This window comes from Rhincodon typus, chromosome 21 (genome assembly GCF_021869965.1).
Source record: "Rhincodon typus isolate 14 chromosome 21, sRhiTyp1.1, whole genome shotgun sequence".
In the NCBI taxonomy this organism is placed as follows: domain Eukaryota; kingdom Metazoa; phylum Chordata; class Chondrichthyes; order Orectolobiformes; family Rhincodontidae; genus Rhincodon; species Rhincodon typus.
The window spans coordinates 7,317,886-7,343,535 of record NC_063352.1 but is presented as its reverse complement, the minus strand read 5'-3'; the positions used below and the strand labels follow the sequence as shown (position 1 = coordinate 7,343,535).

Here is a 25,650-nt window from a genome sequence, read left to right as displayed (position 1 = left end):
CACACACACAGTCTCTCTCTCTCTCACACACACACACACACACACACACACACACACACACATACACACACAGTCTCACACACACACGCACACACACACACACACACAGACACAGTCTCACACACACACATTCTCACTCATGCACACACACAATCCAGCACCTACAGCAAACGTTCCGACACGCTGAGGGCAGCTTTGAATGAGGAACCATAGACTTTAATGAAACAGGCTGCAGTCCACAAGGACGGTTTATGACCCCGAGGGCAAAATGTGAGGTTGTATCTACAAGAAATGAACTCTTGGATCTGACCAGAAGCAAAGGAGATATTTAGCAGTAAAACACTTCTATTATTTCCTTCTGTCCCATTTATTGACATAACGCTTGTCAGAAGTTCCTGTATTTCAATCTTTATAAGAGTCTCGCCTCCCCCCACAACAAATCCCTCCTTTTAAAACTCCTGGTATTTAAAACATCACAGAATAATTTGGTGACTGAGCCATTTCCCTGCGACCAGGAGGGAGAGCTGTTGCCTGGTCATACTGAGTGCACTCGGCTCAGATCCTGCGATCCTTTTCGATAGTGCTTCCTGTTTTGTTATTTTAAAAGAAACTCCACTTTGGTACGAAACGATTTTTATTTCTCTATTATTTGAAATGACTGGATGAACAAACAAAATAGGCTTCAACATTCATGACCCAGAAAGGGACCTCCCACAAGAAATACATTGAGGTCAGGGGAATGAGAGGGAACAAGAGGTTGTAGCAGGAGGTGGTGAACTTGCTGGGGCTGCCAGAGGGGAAATTTAAAACAAAACACCTCCATTTCAGGCTGGGTTGTTTAAAGAGAAGGGCGCCTCGTCACATGCATGGTCAGAACAATGAGTTATTCACTGACTGTTGGTGAGTTGTCCTTGCTTCAAACCAGGGCTGCTGGGTCTACTGGGGCAGTCCCCGTTACTGGAGGGAGGATACCAGCCCGGGTCAGCTCCCGGGAGCGAATGAAAGGGTATGCGGCCGGTGCTGAACTGACTGCTGTCTCCCATCCACCCCTCCCACTCTTTTTACTGATCTGATTGAAACAAATGAGGGAAGACTGCGTCAGGACTGCAGTATGTGTCTGTTTGCTGCTCCCTACTCCCCCACCCCCAGCCTCCCAGCTGCAAATCCCCACGTCAGGCTAAGTCGTTTGGAGGATATTTTTATCGCTCCGGTCTCTGGAGAGAGACTAGGAGCTGAGGGCTGTGCCTTCCTGAAGCTCAGCACTGCTACACGCCCTCGCAGATTTGTATACAACCTCTGGACATGCACTCATATATACACACACAGACCCATAGGCACTCCTATTCTCGCATATACTCACAGATTCATAGATACACCCAGATACATTTACACTTCCAAAGCCATATACAACGCAGACCCATACACACTCAGTATCATATACATAAAAACCTGCAGGCTCATATATATTCCCAGATTCATATGCACTCCCAGATACATACACTCCCAAACTGAAATACATACACACTTTCAGACTGATAAACAATCCTAGACAAATACACACATTCAGAATCACACTCCCAGAGACTCACATTTCCAGAGACTCACACTCCCAGACTCATGCATATTCTCGACACATACACATTCTCGAATCTATATACACTACCTGACTCGCATACACCTACAAACTCATATAACTCCTGCAGACTCATACACACTCCTGTACACATATATACCTAGCATCACATACACTCCCAAACACATACACACCCACAGTCTCATATACACTCCCAGATTTATATACATCAACCAAATCATAAATACTCCCAGACATTCATACACTTCCAGACTCATACACATCTGCAGACTTTCAGACTCAATCACACACAAGTGAATGCACATTCTCAAACCATATAATGTCCCAGACTCATTCTCAGAAGCATATATAGCTGCAGACTTAAACTCACTCTCTCAAACACATGTACATTCTCAGATCCATATATACTCCTCAATGCATATGCTCTCCTAGTCTCATATACTCCTACAAACTTATAGTCACTTCCAACAAACTCCCAGATCCATGCACACTCCCAAACTCATACACACACTTCGATTAATCTTAGTTCATCCACATAATATACATGCATACACCAGCACACACAGCATCACTTAAATACTTAGACCTACATGTTATATATTCTCACTCACAAACGTGGATTCACAGATATACATATAAATTCACAGATACGTTGTAATACTCTGTCACACAGGCTTACACAGGTAGGCATGCATGTTGTATTCTGTTTTAAATTCTCTTCACTTCTGACACAAACTCTTTGACATTTATGACACAGAACTCTCCTTCCCTGATGCTCTTCCAAATGCACACAATCACACATTCTTACGTTTACACACTCCATTTCCTTTTAATTCACTCACACACTCACTGGCATGCTATTTTTTCTCAGCAACTGCTCCCTTTCTCTCTCTCTCTCAGATTGCATTTAATTATCTTTTCTGCATGAAAGCTCTCATCTATTCTCTTGCTGTATTATCACCTTACAATGTCTGTTCTCTGCTTATTTGTTAGCTGTCCATTTTTGATGCTTTTTTCTGACACTATCTCAACCATAATGTTAGTATTTAGACATTACCTAGAAGATGAAGCATCTGCAAAAGGGAGTAAAGCTTGCATGAAATTTCATCGAATTGTGAATCAGTTGAAAGGCCACTTAGTGGATTATAAGGAGACGCAGTTGCAGTTTAAGTGAGCAGTGAAACAGGGATTATAGCCACTGGCTTTGAATGTATCAATGCTGTTTCACCCTCATTTTGATGCTGCTTCTAGGCACAAATTTCTCCAGTCTGTTCTGGGTTAGCACTGATCCTCTTGCATGTCAGGGCCATTGATGCTGCTCTCGATGGTGTCCTGGTCAATTTAGGATCATTCTCGGCCCTTGGTCAAGCCCTGAATCGTATCACTCGCCTACAAACATGACAGGCAGCTATGGTCTGCAGGAGTTCAAAAAATAGGTAGCCCGTTGGTGTGCGCAGCTGTACGTTACAATCAGCAAGGGCCACAAACACGGCCACGGGCAGGATGAAAGCTCGAAATGTCGCTGGTTGTACAAAAAACACAGAGAATAAGATGTTTTATCGCAATAATGATGGCTGGCGAACAGCGACTGAACCGATTCAGGTAGAGTGACAGCGATCAGGACCCTGGACAGCGCCTTAATAATGAACGCCGCGGAATCAGCACCACGGACAGCGACAACACACTGGCCCCTCCACCGACACTGGGAGCTGGACAGGGCTGGCCCAGTGCCGACTGCGACAGGTCCTGGAAAAGCGCTGTATGAGCATCGTCAGTCTGAACGGAGTGGCCCCGACCGCCAGCTCCCCCGAGACTTACCAGGAGCTTCCAGTCAAATACAGGCCTAAATAAAGCCGAGTGCGATAGTGGGGGAGGTGATTCCTGACAACCTGCTAGAATACTCTGCATTCAGAATGCCCAGCAGGAATAGATTTATATCCCTTTCCTCGCCTGAAAAGCGGAGATTAATAGCTCGTTGTTATGGGTGTTATTTGGCCTTTGTTTGGTAGACTATGCCCAGCTGTTAAGTGTGCCTGGGATCTTCTCAAATCTGTCAGTGTTCCAACCTCATCTCAACTCTGCATGTTGTTAATGAATGCCTAGTGTTTAATTACAAATCAAATGGCTATAACACATAGCAAATGAAATCCAATCTTACAAATGTTTAAAACATGCAACAAAAACGCCATAAGATTTCGTACCAGTTCACCTCAGTACAGAGACTGCCACATGCTTTCAATTCTAGTCAAATTCAAACAGACAACCACCACTTTAAAAAAAAGCCCCACTGTTTTCTAAACAGTTACCTGCCTCTGGGTCATCCCCTTTAGCTGGAAAGCATCTGAATCATAAAACAGAGAGACCACCTAAGTGACTGCTGGTTTTGTGTCAAGTTACTATACCTGATCCCAGGGCAGAAAGAAGTAGAAACCCTACTACATGTCTTTGACCACTCCCACCCCTCACCCTAATGACAGATAAATGAGGCCAACTTCCCTGCTCCTCGTCTCTGTTCATCATTCTTTTTTGAAACGATATCTGTGGATGTCAGATGGATACAGAGATTGGCTCAGGTATCACACTTTGGGTCCATTAGTCCTTTGACGTTGTCAAGAATAACCCTTGACTAATGGATCCCTCAAAACCAGGCTACCAGAGGTGCCCTGGTAGCTGGGGCCCAAGGGAAACAACCATTCCAGGAATGGAGATGAGCTAATAAATTTGAATCAAATCTTGAAATTAGATATTTGGAAAAGATAAACGTGCTGAGAAAGAGTGAATCATTCTGATCAGCAGGTAAATGGGTTGGGTGGGGAGAGGGGTTTGTTTAGTTTGTGTATGTGTGTGTTTTCAGTATAGCTGAAAAATCGCACACGTTGTGGAAGCTTTTCATCAGGAAGAAATATGAAAATGAAGGGTAAACAGCATTATATGCGCTATAAGTGTTGTTTTCTCTTTATATTGGAAATCTTGTGAACCTGATGAGAAATTTCCACAAAATTGTGTTTTGTTCAACTTCAATTTCTGCACTTTATTGATTTATTCATGGAATGTGAGCTTCTCTGGCTGGAACCAGCATTTATTGCTCACCCCTAAATGCCCTCGAGAAGGTGCCCACCTTCTTGAACCACAGCAATCCATGCCTTGTAGGTACACCCACACCACTGTTAGGAACAGATTTCCAGGATCTTGACTTGGAGACAATGAAGCAATAGTTCCAAGCAAGATAGATGAGTAGTTTTCAGGGTGGTACATCCATGCCGAGTCCATCCACTCCAAGCTGACCTCATCCTTTCTCTTTCTTTCCTTTTCATCTTCTTTCACTTTTTCTTTTCTTCATCTTCCTGACATCATGCAGAGGACAGAGTAATGTTGGTGGTTACTTCTAGCTCACTGGCCTGATGCGTGGACTCCTGGAGTGGCAGTGGGGGTCAGCTGCAGCGATGGCAGAGTAGGGACACCTGGCTTCATAGGCCTGATGCGTGGACTCCTGGAATGGTGAGGGAGCATCGGCTGCAGCGATGGCAGAGCAGGGACTCCTGGCTGTCATAGGCCCAGAGTATGGATTCTTTCAGCTGCAGTGTGTCATCAACTGCAGTGGTATTGGTGCCCAGATCAGGGGTTCCTGGCTGCAGTAGGCCCAGATTGGGGACCTTGCAGGAGTCAAAGACCTTGCAGCTGTGTTTGGGACCCTGGCTGATCAGGATGAACTCTATTTAAGTGCCTTCTTTTAATTTTCAAATGGTGCTGGCTTGTGGTGACAGAATATTTTTCATTGTATCTCCGTAGATACATGTGTCAATAAGTCATTCATTCATTCCATTCATCTGCTGCTTCTGTCCTCTAGGTGTAGAGATTGCAGATTTAAAATTTGATGTTGAAGGTTCCTTAACGAATACTGCAAAGTGCTTGGCAACACTTCAGAGGAACCATTCAGCTACCTATTTTACTGGAGATCCCATACATTAAAATAATTCTGGAGACCAGAAACAGAAAATCTTTCCAGTTGAAGTTGAATAGTTAAAGGAGTTGAAATATCTGTACAGAATCCCAAGAAGGAAATGGAAGCACCAACAAGAGGATAGGAAAAGAATGGTCCTTTAAAAATGTTGTCAACTTCAATTGAAAGTAAAGCTGGGGTTCTCATGGGGCTCCACCATCCCATGTGAAGCAGACTTAAGGGTGGCATGATGGAGCATGGTGTTAATTGGTCTGCTGGCTTTAGGTTTTTGTTATCTTTCACTGTCATCAAGCTATTTCAGTGAACATGACAAGCTCACTAAAACCGCAACAGCCAGTAATCCAGATCCATTGACTGTCACATGTAGCAACTGAGAAATGTGTCCTCAAACCTGTTCTTCAAATCAGTTCGACCATGCATCTTCAATCCATTTGATCTTCTTTGGCCCATATCCTTTGATAGTCTTACTATCACCATACCCAAAATCTCAATCTTGAAATTGTATAAGTACAACAAACGTTATGTTATTACCACTTCCCCTGTTAGTAACGTTATATATCAATATCCATGAAAAATTATTGAGGCTTAATGAAAAAAATAAAAAAACCTCGGGCATATTAAAATGAACAAAAGTGCCTATAAATATATTTAAATAGGAAAATTGCTGAGTTTAGATAAAGAGAATGTGGCCTGTGGGAACTGAGTCAATTTTACTAATATAGGGAGAACTCAGACACATTCAGAAGTTAAATGACTGCTTCTTGCATTATATGGGTTTTCAGCACGAGATAACCAACCAGATACTGCCTATTGAGCCATCTCCTAAAGACAACCTCTTGGCAGGGAACTGTCCTTTCAGCACCAACAGTTTCACAAAACATCTTCGGCCAATGAATTCTCATCCAGCTCCGTCCACAGCTTGGAAAAGTCTGAGACGAAACTGCGACGTCCCCACATCTGAATGTAAACTAGAAGTGAGCTTAATTCCCAACGTGAACTCAGGGTCATCTGAACACTTTGACAGAAACTGGAAACAACCCTCATCCATTTATTTCCCACTTTTGAAGAACACGTTGAACCATTCAGGGAGCAGGACAGTAACAAACAATCCCAGCCACTCAGGGCAGCCTTCATCAAGGGCTGCAACAATACTGGCACCGCGAAACAATATTCACCGCCTAAGGAAACGATGGGGACCTTGCATTGGTATTTACACAGATTGCTGTGGATGGGAACAACACAAATGTCGGCAGCATCACACTAAGATTAACCGTCAGAGGCCCCAGCACACAGACTCCCGATCAAATACACACGCACACACACATACAAACATACACACAAATATGTAACACATTGCTGCTTGAGGCAATGATTTTCTTTTGATTCAACAGATCAAGCTGCTTGACCCAAAAGGGAGCTCGGTTTTGTAGTTTGCAGATACAGATGGATTCAGACCCTGCATACTGCAATTTCTAACAGCCAACACCCGTCTGACGTTAGCGTCTGAAGCGATGTCGATCTGAGCCCAGGGCCGTGTCGTAGTCCCAGGATGGTGCGTTTTGGGAGGGGGTGGGGGGGGGGGGGGGAGCTGCTGCTGAGCTCGACAACTCAATCTCAGAGCCAAAGCATTGAGAGACACAAAGAGCTTCCGACCAGATTCACAGGGGCGTCCGGCCGAATGAGAAATATGCAGAAGGAAAGGGGTTTACAGACATCTGGAGCGGTCTCCACACGCTCCCTTCCACTCACTGATGTGCTCCGTGTCTCTCCTATGCACACGGCCAAACATAACGCAAGCAAACTCCGACCTGCACAGAGACTGAATGCAAAGCACAGAAGCCGTGCACACCAGGCACTCAGTTCTCTCTCACTGTCAGACACACCTTCCTCCATCACAAACTTGTCACACAGCCCTCTCCCACAAAGACATTCTCGCTCCAATGTGTAATGTTGTCACACATTTGCATGAAATCCTTCCTAAAACATCTTACTCTCTCCACCTCTCATTACACAGAGACTCGCATTCACACGTGCATAGATAACACACAAAATACACAGGGTTACATAATAGAAACAGGCCGTTCGGCCCGACCAGCCCGTGTTGGTATTTATGCGATACAGCAGCAGTAGCCCGAATCCGCCTTCTGGTCCCATACCGTTAACAATCACTTCCCCAACCTGTTCTTAAATTCCGCTGTCAATTCTTTTCATCATGTCGGTCACACATACACATACACGTGCAAGTGCACCCTCTATATTGTAATCACATGTACGCCCTCTCAGTCTCACTCAAAATGCATTTTCTGTCTTTCTCTCTCTCTCACACACACACACACACACACACACACACACAGATAATCTCACATATCCTCCCTCCTCCCCACACACAGATATTCTCACATATTCTATTCTCCTCTCACACAGATATTCTCACAAATTGCCCCCCCTCACACACACACACACATATTCTTACACATTCCCCTCTCTCTCACACACAGACACAGATATTCTCACACGTTCCCCACTCTCACACACACGCGGATATTCTCACATATTCTCCTTCCCTTTCACACAGATATTCTCACATTCCCCTCTCTCACACACACACATATTCTCACACATTCCCCCTTTCTCTCATACACACAGATATTCTCTCACATTCTCTCCCCTCTCACACACAGATTTTCTCACACATTCCCCTTCTTACACACACACAGACATTCTAACACGTTCTCCCTCTCACACACACAGATATTCTCACGCAATCCCCTTCTCTCACACACGCAGACATTCTCACACATTCCCCTTCTCTCACACACAGACATTCTCACACATTCCCCTTCTCTCAGACACACAGACATTCTCACACATTCCCCTTCTCTCACACACACAGATATTCTCACATATTCACCCCCGTCTCTCATACACACACAGATATTCTCACATTCTCTCCCATCTCTCTCACACAGATATTCTCACATATTCCCCCTCTCTCTCTCTCACACACACACACAGATATTCTCACACATTCCCCTTCTCTCACACACACAGATATTCTCACACATTCTCCCTCACACACACAAGCTCTCTCATGCTTTCTAACATCCCCTCGTGCCCTGCTACATTGCACCTTACAGCGCCAGACTTGTGCACGCCCTGACTGTGATTTATCATTAGAACCGAAATAAAACATCTGCTCTGCTTAAAAAAAAACCAGGAGGTTATTGCAGTGTGTTTACAAGCAGTGTCTTACCGTTTCAGAATTGTCCCTGCTCCATTGTTTCCTTGCTGTGCTCTCCAGAGGATGTGGCAAAGATTTAAATGATTCTAAAAATTAAAAACTGTCCCTGGCAGCATGAGCTCTCTCTCTCTCTCTCTGTCTCAGTGTCTCTCTCTGTGTGTCTCACACACACACACACACACATCCGCCAGTCAGAAGGCGTCTCCGGCTTCCACGTAACATTAACACAGTCTCCTGCAGGGGCTGCTCTGTCCAACGATTGTCGAGCGAGGGAGGGGAGGCAAAAATAAAGAGGAAGGGGAAAGAATTAAAAGGGGTTGGATTTGAGATGGCCGAGGAAAAGGCACTTTACACTAGCCCCCCGCCCCACACACACACACACACACAGCAACCTCCCCCACGTTAACCTGCTTAGCGAGCTGGGAAGGGGCAGAGGAATGGGCAGTTTCACTCTCTCCCCTCACCCCCGGTGACCGGGACCGCTCGCTGCCGGTCCCTCCGGGGCTCGGGCACAGCTCAGCTCCCGGCTCCGTCCCTTCCATGCCTCCCACCCGCCCTGCGCCTCTCCAATCCATTCCCTCCGCGCCTGAAACCTCGGGGGAGTTGGGTGGGGGGCGGGAGGGGGCGAAATGGTGGTGCGGCGAGATTCGCCATCGACCCCCACCCCGGGAGCCCGCACCTAATGTTGTACGTCCCCCACCTCAGTGTTCTCAGGTCTGGGATCTTCCTGTGCCCTGCCACAGCCCAAATCGCCAACGCTGAAATGGCAAAGTCAACACGGCCTGGCAGGGGAGTGGTGAGGGTGTTAGAGTGGGGAGGGTGATCAGGGTGCGGGGGGGGCATCGGGTATTGGGGCTTTTGGAGTGCTGTTCAGGTGAGGTGGAGGCTGTTGGGGAGGGGGCTCTGGGTGCGACTGTTGGCATGACCTGGAGGGTAACTGGGAAAGGGGTGGTTTTGGACTGTGGTTGAGGGGGTGTAGCTTGTTGGGGAGAGGGTGTGAGGGGAGGCTGTTGGGGTGTGTGTTGTTGGGGAATGGGTGCAAGAGGAGGCTGTTGGGGTGGGTGTTGTTGGGGAGAGGGTGTGAGGGGAGGCCGTTGGGGTGGGTGTTGTTGGGGAGAGGGTGTGAGGGGCGGCCGTTGGGGTGGGTGTTGTTGGGGAAAGGGTGTGAGGGGCAGCCGTTGGGGTGTGTGTTTTTGGGGAGAGGGTGTGAGGGGAAGTTGTTGGGGTGTGTGTTGTTGGGGAGACAGTGTGAGGGGAAGCCGTTGCGGTGGCTGTTGCTGGGAGAGGGTGTGAGGGGCAGCCGTTGCAGTGGGTGTTGTTGGGGAAAGGGTGTGAGGGGCAGCCGTTGGGGTGTGTGTTGTTGGGGAGAGGGTGTGAGGGGAGGTTGTTGGGGTGTGTGTTGTTGGGGAGACGGTGTGAGGGGAGGCCGTGGCGGTGGGTGTTGTTGGGGAGAAGTTGTGAGGGGCAGCTGTTGGTGTGTGTGTTGTTGGGGAGAGGTTGTGAGGGGCAGCTGTTGGGGTGTGTGTTGTTGGGGAGAGGTTGTGAGGGGTGTTGTTGGGGATGGGGCCTATTGAGGCAAAGGGGCTACATGGTTTGGGATGTTGGGCTGGAAATTGTTAGAGGATGGGATTTTTGTGGGGAGGGAGGGGCTGAATTGTGTGTGTTGTGACACTGTGGGCTTTTGGGGCTGGGGTCTCGGAGATAGCAAGAACTGCAGATGCTGGAGTCAGAGTCGACACAGTGTGGAGCTGGAGGAGCACAGCAGGCCGGGCAGCATCAGAGGAGCAGGAGAGTCGACATTTCAGGCCTAAGCCCTTCATCAGGATACCTGATGATGGGCCTCGGCCCGAAGAATCAACTCTCCTACTCCTCTGACGCTGCCTGATTGGCTATTATCCTCCAGCTCCACCCTGTGTCGACTGGGGCTAGGGACTGTTGTAGAAGGGGTTATTGGGACAGAAATTTTTGGGGACGAGATTTTCAGGGAAATTGGTGTTGGAAATTGGAAATAAGTTATGGTGGTTTTTGGGGGAGGCTGTAATTGCGGGGAAAGGGCTTTGGGTGCAATGATTCAGGCTTTTGAAATGAAAATCAATAGGCATTTTGCTGAACTGAACTTACAACATTTTGAAAAGACACAAATTAGCAAAATTTTAAGCAGAATAACCATTCAGAAGAAAGTACCTAAAAGAAAGGCAAACTAAATTCTTCAGATCCTTCCTTCTTAAAGTGCTGTGCCTAGAACTGCAAACAGTAGACTCAGTTGAAGCTGGACCAGTGTTTTATTTGGTTCATCATAAGTTCTTTGTCTTTACACTCCATGCCCTTATTGAGAAACAAGAAGTACTAAAACAGCAGAGGATTCCTTCGACAGAGAATTGCCTTCCCAGATGAAGTGAGACTGCAGTGATTCCCAAGTGGAACATTTCTGAACTCAGTTGCAGCATTGGCAATGGGCATTAACTTCAGGTCAGTTCATTAGCCTGAGAAACTGATAGAAGGAGGTGGATGAAGTAATGTCCTTAGAGGTTTCAACTCGTAACTATCTCCCCCCAGCCCCACTCCCCAACAGTGGCTTGAGTGTGTTGCCTCACCTTAAGGACTGCAGTGGTTCAAGAAGACATCATCTTCTCAAGGACAATTAGGGATTGGCAATAAATGCTGGTCCACGTTCCATGCGTAGTTAAATAAAAATCCCCAACTTCATCCAGTTCTGATGAAAGGTCATCAAGGTAAAAATACTGGTCTCCGCTTATGTTCTTTCAGCCCTTCACTCTTGCCTCACCCTTTTTCTCCAGGCTCCGTATTTTCACAGGAAAGGGTTGACAGTACCTTCCTCCCAAGCAAAATCCTCTACCATCTAGTAGGACAAGGCGCAGTAGATACGTGGAACACCACACTGAGCAAGTTCCCCTCCGAGCCACTGACCATCCTAACTTGGAAACATACTGCTGTTTGTTCAGTGTCACTGATTCAAAATCCTGGAACTCCATCTCCCTAACAGCAATTTGGGTTGTGGGTGTATTTACATCCCAAGAATTGCAGCAGTTCAAGAAAGCAGTTCACCACTACCTTCTGAAGGACAATTAGGGATGAGCAATAAATGCTGGTTCAGCCAGAGACACTTATATCCTATAAATGATTAAACAAAAATCTCCAACTTGATCCAGTTCTGATGCAAGGTTATTAACTCTTTTACCCTGTTCACAGATGCTTCCTGGCCAGCTGAATATTTCTTGTGTCCTCTGATTTCATTTCAGATTTCCACTATCTGCATATTTTGAATTTGTCTCCATACTATAGATCACTGACTCTATAGTAACTCAGGTGCCTCGGGATCTCTCTCCTAAAGGCCAATACATCCTTGAGCAGCTTGTAGCCACTCAATTTACCGCAGAATGATGCAGAAAATGTGATTGTGGTGCGCAGGAGGTTTTTTACTTTTTCATCTAGTCACTAAAAAGTGTTTTAAAAACATTTCTTTACCCAACACAGAAAAGCATAAGACCAGTTCATTGTTTCCAGTAATCGTACACCCAGGGGCTGAGTTTCATCTGTGCATGGAGTCCAGGAGTCTTGGGTTTGTACAGCACAGAAACAGACCCTTCAGTCCAATGCGACCATGCCAACCAAATTTTCTAAATCAATCTAGTCGCATTTTCCAGCATTTGGCCCATGTCCCTCTAAACTCTTCCTATTCATTTAACCAACCAGATGCCTTTTAAATGTTGTAATTGTACCAATCTCCACCACCTCCTCTGTCAGCTCATTCCATACATGTACCACCCTCTGCGTGAAAAAGTTGCCCCTTAGGTCCCTTTTAAATCTTTCCGCCCTCACCTTAAACCTATGCCGTCCAGTTTTGGACTCCCCTACCCCGGGGAAAAGACCTTGACTACTCACCCTCTCCATGCCCCTCATCATTTTATAAACCCCTATAAGGTCACTCCTTGGCCTCCAACACTCCAAGGAAAATATCCCCAGCCTATTCAGCCCTCTCCCTACAGCTCAAACCCTCCAACCTTGGTATAATTGTAACATAAAGCATAATTGCGGATCCACCCCAGCCCAGGGTGAGCGAAGAGCAGGTCCTGGGTTGAAAACCCCCCGGCCTGGACTGACAGGCTGAGCCGAGACTCCAGGTCCACAGCTAGGCCTGGGTGCCTGAATGAGCGTCAGCATTGGCAGAGGGGACAGCAGCAGAGGACCACTACAAGCAAGGTCTGTCAGCATTGTCTGGATGAGCATCAGCTGGGGCGCCAGGCGTCTAAGAATTGGCCCATGGATCCAGCTCGGCCGTGGAGCTGGCACAAGTGGTGGTGACAGTGGCCCATAACCAATACCCAGTGACTATTACAGAAACTCCAGCTGATGCCACGTGGAGCCGGAACAAGAAGGAGAGAGAAAGGTAAACTCTAGTCATATCTTTTAATATATTCAGTTTTAAAATGGTGGCAGAGCATGGCGACACTTAACACTCTTTACTGTATTTTTTTAAAATACGTGACAATAAATCATTCAATTCCCCTTGGTTGATGACTTTGTACTCATTACCCATGGCATCCCATGCAAGAATGTAAGAAAATAGCCATTCCCCCACATGTCTTGCAATAGCAAGTCCTTGTATGGTACGGAACCAGCCACTTGCCTCTCTCTCTGCTGCCAATATTTAATAAGAAAGGCCTCCAACTGCGCTGTTTTCCTCCCTTGGCTCTTGCTTTACCCTTTACCCTCATAGATGCATATAAAATCCTGAAGGGATTGGACAGGCTTGATCTGGGAAGTATATTCCTGAAGTTGAGGAAGTCCAGAACTCGGGGTCACAGTCTAAGAATTAGGGCGAAGCCATTCAGGACTGAGATGAGGAAGAATTTCTTCGTTCAGTGAGTTGTGAACCTGTGGAATTCTCTACCATAGAAAGCTGTTGTGTCCCTTTCATTAGATATATTCCAGAGGGAGTTGGTCTTGGCCCTTGCAGTTAAAGGGATCAAGGGCAATGCGGAGAAGGTGTGAATGGGATACTGAAATTGCATGATGATCATATTGAATGGTGGTGCAGGCTCAAAGGGCCGATTGGCCTACTCCTGCAGATATTTTCCATGTTTCTATGTTTCTTTCCTCCAGGCTCTGAATTAGCACGGCAGATCTTTGACTGCACCTTCCAAACCCACAATCTCTGTCTGTATTCTGCAAACTTTTTGACAGGATAGTGCAGAGATGAATTTGCCATACACATGCTAGCCGTGTGTTTCAAAGAAAACAGCATGCAGAGAAGAAACTGAACCTCTGGACGAGAGCCAATTCATGGTTAAAATATGAGTTATTTTGTCTAGTAGATCCAGATATGTCAGGATGATGACAGGAGGAAAAACTGTAATTATGAGGACAGACTTGCAAAGAGAATGGGGAAAGGCTAGTTTGTCTCCATAGGATCTATCCTGGCAATTGATCAAGGCTGAACTGGACTGTTTGCTTTCTTGGTGGCTTTTTTTGTTTATTCATTCTTGGAAAGTGACCTTTGCTGGCAAGACCAGCATTTGGTGAGCTGCCCTCTTGAATCACTGTAGTCCACATGATGCAGGTAAACGTAAAGTTGCCATAGACCAAGAGGAACTCAGGGTTGCTCTCACATTAGACAGAAACATGTCAGGGGGAGAGTTTAACTTCAGGGGTCACCATGCCTCAGGGGAAGGGGCATGTTTGAAAAGGTGCAACCTCAGATGGTGTAGGTACATCATCAATACTGTTAGGGAGGGAATTCCAGGGCATCGACGCCCAACAACATTGAGAAAATGGCCATATAGCTCCAAGTCAGAATGGCGAGCGACCCTCTACTTGACCTCCTAACAGTGCTATCTGAAGGAATTTTCTGCCATGGTCTTCACCAAGGTTTATTTTAGAGTTAGACACTTTAAATACTAGAAGCTATTTTAAAACATTCAATTTCAATTAACTTCATCACTTAAATTCTGCATCAAGTCTTGAGGCTGGCTGTCCCTGAGGTCTTAACTCTGGTTTCACTAATTTATTGACAATGTTTCTAAACTTGCTTCTGAACAGGAGCAATCCTCAGAGATGTGCTAAGCACAAGTAAGTAGTTCAGTGACATTTCCTACCTTTGGTTTACACGGAGCGGCACTTAACGCTGAAGTGATCAAATGGAAAGTAATAGCCAAGTCAAATTTACCCTGCACTTGGGCCCTGCACTTAGGCATGGATTGAGTTTGTAAACAATCATTCTAATATCACAATATATAGGACATCTTGATTCATAAGTTTAGGCTGGATTACTATCCATCCTTTTTAGTTGGAAGACTAACTGACTAGACTTCTAGTTCAATATCTCCATAACTATCTCCCAATTTCTCATACATTCCATGGCAGCAATGAAATAGAAGACCCAAGCAGCTGCTTTCAGGCTTTAGATATTGCTACAGTGATAATGCCACTCCTGTTTTGGTGGGTGGCAGTCCCTCAGAACAACAATGATGTTTGATCATAGCATGAACCAATGCGTAGAATCCTTTAATGAGGGGAGGCTATCATCCTGGAGCTACCACACAATTCTGGTTGACCAGGAAACAACCGCTCTTATTACTTTCCATAAGTTGTCAGAAGGCTTTAGACATTGACACTCACCCTGTTTGGTTACATTATGACATATCTTCTGTGGCCATCAAGTCCTGAGATGGGAATGGAAACTGCAGCTTCTGGCCCAGAGGTAGGGACACTACCCAGTGCTCCATAAGAGCCCTGATAAATGACTGACCTTCACTAAGCAGCTTGTCCCTATGCCCCATTAAGACATCGAACTTGTAATAAGGCAGAAATATGGCAAAATCCCTTTGAAATTCTGAAATGGCTTTTGCATTCCTGTTAGACATAACCTGAGGTAGAACGTGATACAGAACTAACTCCCTACTATGAAAAGAAAGCTCTGCTTCTGATTAAGGTTGACTTGTCTGGAAAGTGTTCCATATACTTTAATGAGCCATTGAAAGCACACCAAAGAATCTAGTAACACATTTATAGAGTTTTAGATCAAATGAAGGAGAGAACAAGCATCCGAATGAGAGCTCCGTCATGTCAAGATTCAGAAGCAAATCACCAGGCAAGGCATTTCCAGGAGAACTGGAAGCTCCTCATCATTATGCCTCCACTTTTTCAAGAGCTCTCTTGTACTTGCTTCATAGCCTCATGGTGCCCACGCACTAATGCTCTGATACTGGTAATTCAGTTATTACTGGCATAATCTAAACAATTTCTGTAGGAGTTTGAGAGAGCTACTGAGAGGTTGCTGACTTGTTAATGATCGTGTGTGTGGAGGTGAATATCTGTTTGTGTGGGTCGGGTGGGGCAGTTTTGTATATGTGTACAAGGATGACAATGTGTGGGATTGCTGATGTTTATTAACAAGAGCGATAATGGTTTGCATGTAGTATGGCAATCAGTTTAGCTTCTGCATTCGACAGAGGCCTGTTTGAGCCAATTATTGTGCTGGCCCTTAGTATCTTTCCAGGATTGGTACTTCATGGCTGAATGCTTCACACAAGCAATATCTTTCATTAGTAGCTTGCATATTAGTGGATCTGTTTTCTTATTTCTTTATTCTTCAATGGGATATGGGCTTTGCTGGAAACACCAGCACTTGTTGCCTATCCCTAATATTTCTTGAGCGGCTTGTTTTGCCATTTCAGATGGCATTTAAGAGTCAACCATTTAGCTGTGGGTCTGGAGACACATGCAGGCCAAACCATGTCAGGGAAGGACGGCAGACTTCCTTCCAAAAAGGAGCTGGCAAACCTAATGGGCTTTTAACACCAATCAAATAATAACTTCATGATCACAATTCCAAGATTAACTTTAAATTCAACTTCTGAAAAAATTAATTGAGTAAATGTCCCCAGTTGCCATGATGGGATGTGAACTCATGTCCTATAGCAACAGCGAGGACTCTGGATCACTAGGACAGTGACCTAAGCACTATGCAATCATCTCTGCTAAATAGCTCCATTTTTATATAGCCCATATCACTGGGCCTTCAGTGTTAATCAGCTGTTTTGTTTTTAATACAGCCTCATTTAAATAGTGGCTTGTAAATTTAAAACATGATTTCGAAATGATTTTGACACTTTTACTGAATTCACTTTGGCCAGTGCTGTGGTTGAAGTCTGCAATGTTGATGCCTCAGAGAGCAAAGCTCCCTTTGCATCCTTGACTCATGCCATCTCTTATAAGAATTGCACATACCATCTGAACAACAATGAATTGAATGTATCTACAAGAACCATGATCAAACGCTCTACAAGCATAGCGAAGAAGAACGGGACAAAACAAGAGCTCCTATAAAAACACTCAGTAATGATACTGTCGTGAACCAGGGCTGTAGTGGGTAGTCTTCGTGCGTTTGGAAGAAGCCTTATGCTTTTTCAGCCTTAGAAGTGGCAAAAATAAACACAACAAATTTGTGTAAAAGTGATCTGAAAGCTCAAGTTTAATCTGCAGACCATTCCCTAAACTAAGCTTGCACCGAAAGACACAGTTGACCACCACTAGGTGCCCAATTTGTCAGGCAAAATGGAATATGAGACGTACCCCCAGCACAAATGCTGCAAAATGGCACCTGTATCTCTACGCAATTATCATTGAGAATATGCTCAGAGTCTATTGCTAGCATGAATTGTCTGGATCATTCAGTTCATTGGCTGGAAATTCACATCAAGGAGTGCAGTGGGTGGAAATCCAACCATAACGATCTTGGCTCACATCACTTTTCAGAAACACACCATTCATGTCAATTTCAAGTCAAGGTTCAGAGCCAAAAATTAAATTTTAACTGATTTTTTTGTTAACTCACCAATGGCTGCATCACAGTCAATCCTTTCAAATCTTAGTAAGATTTTAAACTGTTATACAATCAACAATACAAAGAGCATCTGTAACAAATACGAACGCTATCATAGAGGACACACGTGAGGCAATATTGGATTGTAAATCGTTGTGTAGGAGGTATGGGTAGTCACAGCTGAGTCATAAGAGTCAAATCACTCTTTCATGTACTTCTCTAATTTCTGAATTGCAAAATTAATTGCTCGCAGTTATTAATATTAACTGCTTGCAATTTTTAATTCGGCATATTTTGATTCTATTTTTAATAACACTTTGCTGCTTTTTATTCAACATAGTATGACGACTTTTAACCCAGAACCAGCAGAGTAAAGAAAATGTTTAATTTCTTTAAAATGTACGTGGAAATTGTAATAGTTAAGAAAGTTTGAAAGGCACCTTTAGAATTTTGCATCAATTTTAATCTTCTTGAATCATAAGAAATATTGGTCCACATGACCTGACAACTCCTGATCTGGAAGCAGTAATGAAAAGAAGGGACCTACCATACTAAAAGTTGAAGGCCAAACACAGATGAGGGCTGCGGGCATAGAGAGCTGCAGCAGGGGTACAGCAGAGAAAGGGTATTTATGAGGAGTGTGTGTAACATTGTTAAACAGGACAGAAAACCAAAGGCAAATTTGGAACAAGGATATCTGTTGCAGGGCACCACTCGTCATCCTGACTTGGAAATAGATCAATGTCACTGAGTCAAAAGCCTGGAATGCCCTCCCTAAGGACATTGTGGGCCCAGCTACAGCAAACACACTACAGTACACTTCTTAAGGGAAATTAGGAATAGGCAATAAATGCTTCTGACCCAGCGAGCAACATCCACGACAAATGAATTCATTAACAAATGGTGAATTGGATATTTTTCTACTTCAATCAGACAAAACTGACCAAACCATTTAACAAGCTTTGTCAAAGAGATTGATTAAGGAATATACTAACCGTCACCCAAACCCTACCGCAAAACTTCCTGAACTGAGTTGAGTAGATTTTGCAGGAGAGTACTGTTCAGATAATTACCATCGCCAGAAGCTTCAGATGGAACATGACCACTGGTGAACATGACTCAAGGGCTGAATCAATCGAGTGGGAAAATATGAGATCCCATGTATGAGTGGCTGAGTTTGAAAGTGTGCCCCATGTTACTGTTGCGTGCTTTCTTGTATCAAATACTTAAAGTAAAATTTAACTTAGTGTTTGAAATATAATGCACTTGCAAATCCATGATTAATTTGCATTGGTTCTCATTTGTGATAAAATAAAAATAACAAAAAATGAAATCTTGTGTTTAATTTCTTCAGTCAGGAGTAGTTAGGCAAATTTAGTTTTTTTTTATTGTTATACACAGGGACAGTATTTTGTCATTTGAGTTATTTGATAGTGTGTATGCAACTGCGTTGTGTAGGGATGTAAATACATTAGAAACAGTTCAGACAGAGTGATATTATTGCTAGTCTATTATTCCAGAGACTCAGGCAGTGTGCTGGGAACCTGGGTTCAAATCATATAATCCCTACAATGTGGAAACAGGACAATTGGCTCAACAAATCCACACCACCCCTCCAAAGAGCATCTGACCTAGTCCCATTGCCCCACCCCTGCATTTCCCATGGCTAATCCACTTAATTTACACACCCCTGGACATTACAGGCAATTTAGCATGGCCAAACTACCTAACCTGTGTGTCTTTGGACTGTGGGAGGAAACTGGAGTACCCAAAGGAAACCCACGCAGACATGGGGAGAACGTGCAAACTCCACACAGACAGTCACCCAAGGGTGGAATTGAACCTTGGTCCCTGGCACTGTGAGGCAACAGTGCTAACCATTGAGCCACCATGTCACCCCTTCTTGTGGGGGGAGAAATCCTGCCATGGACATGGTGGAATTGGAATTGTACATATATATAAAAAAAACTTAAGAGTCTCATGATGACCGTGGGAGGGAAAGAAATAGAAACAGTTCAGAGAAGGCTCTTTCAACTATTCCCAGGGACTATCCTATAAGGAAAAGTTGGACAGGCTGTACCTGAATTTAGAAGGATTAGAACTGATCTTTTTGAAACAAAGATGATCCTAAGGCAACTGACAGGGTGGATGTTGAAAGGATGTTTCTCCTTGTGTGGGAGACTCAAACTGGGCAATACCATTTAAAAATCAGAGGTCTTCCATTTAAGACAGAGATGAGGGGAAACCTTTCCTTTCAGCAGGTCGTGGATTTGGAAATCTTATCAAGAGAGTGGTCAAGGCAGGTTCATTGAATCAACTAGATTCCTGGCTAACAATGAAATCAATGATTATCTGGGTAGGCAGGAATGTGGATTTGAAGTGGTAATCAGATCAGCTGTGATCTTATTGAATGGCAGAGCAGGCTCGAAAGGCCAAATGCCTATGGCTCCTAACTCATAGTTCCTGATCATTGATAACCCACAGGATGTTGCTGGTGGGAAATTCAGTGGTAGTAACACCATTGAGTGTCAAAGGGAAATGGTTGGATTCTCTCTTATTTGGCATCTGTGTGTGAATGTTACTTGCCACTTATTATTCTAAATCTGAATACTTTGCAGGTCTTGCTGCATTTGGATATGGACTGCTTCAGTATCGGAGGAATCACAAATGGTGCTGAACATTGTGCACTGATCAGTGAACATCCCCACTTCTGACCTTATGACGGACGGAAGTGAAGTAATTCCACAGAGTCCAGTATCCCATCACCAAGTCACCCTTTATTTACACATGAACAACCCCTGACTTTGGTTCTACCTTGTTCTGAGTCAGTATTCCTGATACTCTTTATATCTGTCAGTCAGGGCTCCCTGATTGGACCAGATTAACAGCCCCAATCAGGGAACTCATATTCTATGAGGTCCAGCTGGCTGACCTTGTTGCAATTGCCACAGGAAGGTCATTCATAAAGCAGCTGAAGATGGTTGAACCTAGGACATTTCCCTGAGGAACTCTTGCAGAGATCTCCTGGAACTGAGATGTTTGGCTTCCAACAACCACAACTCTTCTTCTTTGTTTTAGGCTTGATTCCAACCAACTGATAAAAGGTAGCTAGCTGATTGATGGGGATAAATCAGAAGGGAAAATGGCAGACGCCAGAGAGTGTCCATAAATGAGTGGGAGGTTTGAGGTACATGCAGTTGCACTACAGTGTAACCACACCCATGACATTGACTTTTCAAGCAATAAATGCTAAAAACCCTATTGTCTCGGTGGGTTTTGAAAGCTTAATGTTTTGTTCTGAGTTCCTTCTTTTAAGTGTGTGGGAGGGAATTCAGAGATATTGCTCTTGGCAAGTTTGGAAAATACTCAGGAAGGAACATATATATATTTTCAGTTTTATTTAGCTAATCTCTCAGCCTTTTTAGGCTTATTGCCAAATGTTACACAACATTCTCTGATCCGCTGCTGAATTTCTGATTACATCACTCTAGATGAGCATAGATTGATATGCAAGAATGATACTGACTGTGTGAGACTATAGCTTTCACCTCTTGAGGAAAGAATAACCTGTACCCACTCTGTGTCTCCATTATCAGCCTGAGAGAAACAGAATGTCACTTCGTTGGGGAAACATGAGATGTGGAATGGAATTGTGTCGGAACTATTAGCACATCCATGCAACACACAAGCTGGCTATTTGCCACCTATGACTACATCCAGGACATGATGCCAGGCAGAACACAACAAGCTTATGAAAGCATTGTGTTAGCGTGAAAATATCTGTTTAAAATATGGGGAGATTCACAGAATCTTGTTTCTGTTTCATGGGATAGATGTGCGATGGCCTAGTGGTATTATTGCTGGGCTGTTAATCCAGACACCCAGATAATGTTCTGGGGGCCTGGGTTCAAATCCCGCCACAGCAGATGGTGGAGTTTGAATTCAATAAAATGTCTGGAATTAAGAATCTAATGATGACTGTGAATCCATTGTTGATTGTTGGCAAAAACCCATCTGGTTCACTAATGTCCTTTAGGGAAGGAAACTGTCATCCTCACCTGGTCTGGCCTACATGTTACTCCAGGCCCACAACAATGTGGTTGACTCTGAACTGCCCTCTGGACAATTAAGGATGGGCAATAAATGCTGCCTGGTCGGTGACACCCTCATCCTGTGAACTCATTAAAAAAGGAAGCTAGCATGGTGACCGTGCCACACTGACCTCACATCTGTGGTGGCAAAATTAATCATTTTAACAAGCTGCACGTGATGAATTGCACAGAATACTAACAGGTTATGAATACTATTGTTGTTAGGGCATCGAAGACAATAACATTACTCACACTGAGGTCTAACTACTCACCAGTGTAAAGGCTGACATGACAAATCGAACTATTTCCTACATTTGTGACCTCTGTTTATATTGATGTTTCTACAGTGCATTAAATTTTTCTAAATAAAATGTTGCTTGCTGAAATATCAATTGAACTGGTTTGTCCTAATTCCTTCTCTATGTGGGACAATGTTAAGGTATAGTGAGGGGAAGGATTAAGAGATTTTAAAAGTGTTGCAACATTCATTACTGTACATGTTGTCATTGCAAAGATTGACGGAGTAGAGGGTGAATATTATTGTAGCAGATAGAAAGAGCTGCCACTGAATCGCTCTATTACAAATACTGAGTCAGAGTCCTTCCTTCCACATGTTGAGAGATGCAGTCTTGTGGATGACCCTGACTGGTTTGGGTCCATTGATTTTCCAGGCTGCATTGCTCACTGCATTATAGTGACATCAGCCCCTTTGTCTCATGTGCAAATTGAGGTCACTGTAACTGATAACGTAATGTTCTTGTAATAACATAGAGTCATAGTCATCGAGTCATTCAGTACAGGCACAGACCTATTAGTCCAATTCATGTACTTGAATAGGAAAGGTTTGGAAGAATATAGGCCAGGAGCTGGCAGATGGGATGAGTTTAGTTTAGGATTATGTATTTCAATATTCAGACTCTGGAAGGGGACTGATTTACAGGATTATAGTAAAAGTGCTGGGATATGGGACTAAAATGAATAGCACTTTCAAAGGGCTAGTACAAGCAGGTCAGGCCAAATGGTCCCTCTTACGTGCAGTACTGTAAGAACATAAAGTAGGAGCAGAAGTAGGCCATTCAATCCATCAATTCCGTTCCACCATTCAATGAGCTCATGGCTGATCTGATCATCCTCAATTCCACTTTCCTGCCTTTTCCCCATAACCCTCAATTCCCTTAGTGAATAAAAATCTGTTCATCTCAGCCTCAACTATACCCAATGACCTCCACGGCACTCTATGATTCTACAAATTCATTACCTCTGAGAGAAGAAATTCCTTCTCATCTTTGTTTTAAATGGCCAACTCCTTACTCTGAGTTATGTCCTCTGGTCCTACAGTGTCCCACACGGGGAAACAACCTTTCTGCATCTGCTCTGTCAAGTCCCCTAAGAATCGTGTATTTCTCAGTAAGGTTACCTCTCATTTTTCTAAACACCAGTGAGCACAGATCGAACCATCTCAACCTCTCCTCAAAAGATAGTCCCTACATACCACTCACGAACCTTCTGTGGACTGCTTCCGATGCCAATATATCTCTCCTTGGACAATGGGATCAAAACTGTGCACAGTATTCCAACTGAGGTCAATTTAATACTAAGTAAAATTTAATCAGAGATAATGTGGACTAATCCCTCATCAAAGCTTTCTAATCAATAAGTCAATCAAGGGTGATGGGGAAAAGTCAGGAAAATGAAGTTGAGGATTATCAGATAGGCTGTGATCTCATTAAATGGTAGGGTGGACTTGATGGGCTAAATGGCCTGTTTTTTTCTCCTATGAGTCATAAGCTTAGGGTCACTGGTATTACATCTTCTTCTCCACTTCGCCATTTTGCAAATCAAGTCAAGGGGAGGCGATGGCCTGGTGGTGTTATCACTGGACTGTTAAACCAGAGACCCAGGTAATGTTCTGGGGATCCGGGTTTGAATCTCACCAGGGCAGATGGTGGAATTTGAATTCAATAAAAATCTGGAACTAAGAGTCAAATGCTGACCACAAATCCATTGTTAATTGTCAGGGGGGAAAAAACCCATCTGATTCACTAATGTCTTTTAAGGAAGGAAACTGTCGTCCTTACCTGGTATGACCCACTTGTGACTCCAAACCCACAGCATTGTAGTTGACTCTTAGCTGCCCATGAACAACAAATGCTGGCCGAGCTGGCAGCGCCTTCATTCTGTCAGTAAAATAAATAAAGTCAGAACAGATTTCTGAAATCAAAAACATACATCCATTTCCTTTTTCTCAATTCTAGATTTCCCAAATTGTTTTATCATTTCCTGGCAAAGAAGGTGGGCAGGCAACCAAGTGTAACATCTTCCACAAAACTCATTAAGAAAATTGGACAAGTAAATATGATCATTCCCACATTCTAGACAGATATGTTCATCTGGGTGTAATTTAACATAAAATAACTCAAATAATTAAAAGGCAGTAATTCTGTCATAAGGTTATGATTATGTTCATAATAGGCTAAGCTTCCATCTCAGAGATTTACATGACATTTGAATCTTTTAGTTGAATTATAGCCTGTATGCTCTGTTATTCTAGGTGTGATTAAAGGGTCCAACTTAAGCTATCATTGGCAGCGATTTGCTGAATTTTTAGATAAGGAACAGATGTAACTTTTAAACAATCCTAAATAAAGAGATTCACTGTTAGGACAAAGTTTCATTTCTCTTACTTATGTGATGTCACCATAGTCCCTCTCCTCTATTTAAGAGGCAACTAGTGGTGGTTTAAACTGCGAGTGATCACACCTCAGGCGAGGGGAGAGGTTGAGAATGAGCGATAACCGGAGCCGATGCAGGAACTGAACCTCCTGCACTGTTGGCATCATGCTGCATCACAAACCAGCTGTCCAGCCAACTGAGCAGACTTTACATTTTGCCAGTCACCCTGAGAGTACTACAGAGCACATTGCCTATTTCGAATGGCTGCTGACACCAATTGCGTATTTTACACAGAAGAGTAGGGCCACAGGAGGAGGCCATTCAGCCCAAAGAGCCTGTCCCACCGTTCAATTAGACCATCTAATCTCAATGTCACTTGCCCGCACTATCCCTATATCCCTTGATGCTATTGGTCTCACAAAATCTATCAATTTTTTTCTTGGACCTGCTCAATGACTGAGCTTCCTCTGGGGTAAAGGACTCTGAAGATTCACCTCCCTCTGAGTGAAGAAATTTCTTCTCATCTCAGCCTCTAATGACCTATATCTCTCACAGAGATTATGTCTTCTGGTTTTAGACTCGCTGTTCAGGGAAAGCATCCACCCATTATGCCCTGTAAGAATTTTGTAAGTGAAAGGAGACATTTTTGTCGACGTTTTTTCACATAAAAAGTGTGAATGCAAGGAATAGTGTGTTTGGCTTCATACTTTCCTTCGCCATTTGAATGTTTTGGTTGGAACAAGCAAGAGGAAGTAATGGACAAAATGTTGCAATGATCGGGTTGGGTGGAATGTAAACACCAGCACAGACTAGCTGGTTTCAATTTCTGCATTGTATGTTCTGTGCATTTGCCTACAGAAACCTCTGTCTGCATCATTTTCGTATGTACTAATCATGAAAAAAAAAGGTAGCACACTCTCTATGAAGATGAATTGTGGGCTGAATCAAACATGCTTTCATGACATGCTAGCGATGTAAACATATCAGGATATGAAGTCCATCTAAATGCATTAGTAACTCAAGCAAACTCTGTCACATTTACCACAAAAATACCTCAGCAATCCCACCAAAACACAACACAACAGTAAATATGACATTAAGTTAAAACATTGAAACATGCAAAAGCTTTTAGAGGCATGGTGAGTGAGTCCACTAAGAAGGTCCTCAATAGAGCTAGAGATAGTAGGAACTGCAGATGCTGGGGAATCTGAGATAACAAGGTGTAGAGCTGGATGAACACAGCAG

The 25,650-nt window shown here is 43.9% G+C and overlaps 1 protein-coding gene across 1 annotated transcript in view; it reads right to left on the bottom strand.

Annotated features, from left to right (window-relative positions):
• The window catches only part of fbxl16 (F-box and leucine-rich repeat protein 16), a 140,808-nt gene extending 131,891 nt beyond the window's left edge, over window positions 1-8,917 (bottom strand). Inside the window, exon 1 of the mRNA XM_048609528.1 lies at window positions 8,809-8,917. The gene's annotated coding sequence lies outside the window, so the exon portion shown is untranslated. The remainder of the gene's footprint in view (window positions 1-8,808) is intronic.
• Window positions 8,918-25,650: the final 16,733 nt, after the last annotated feature.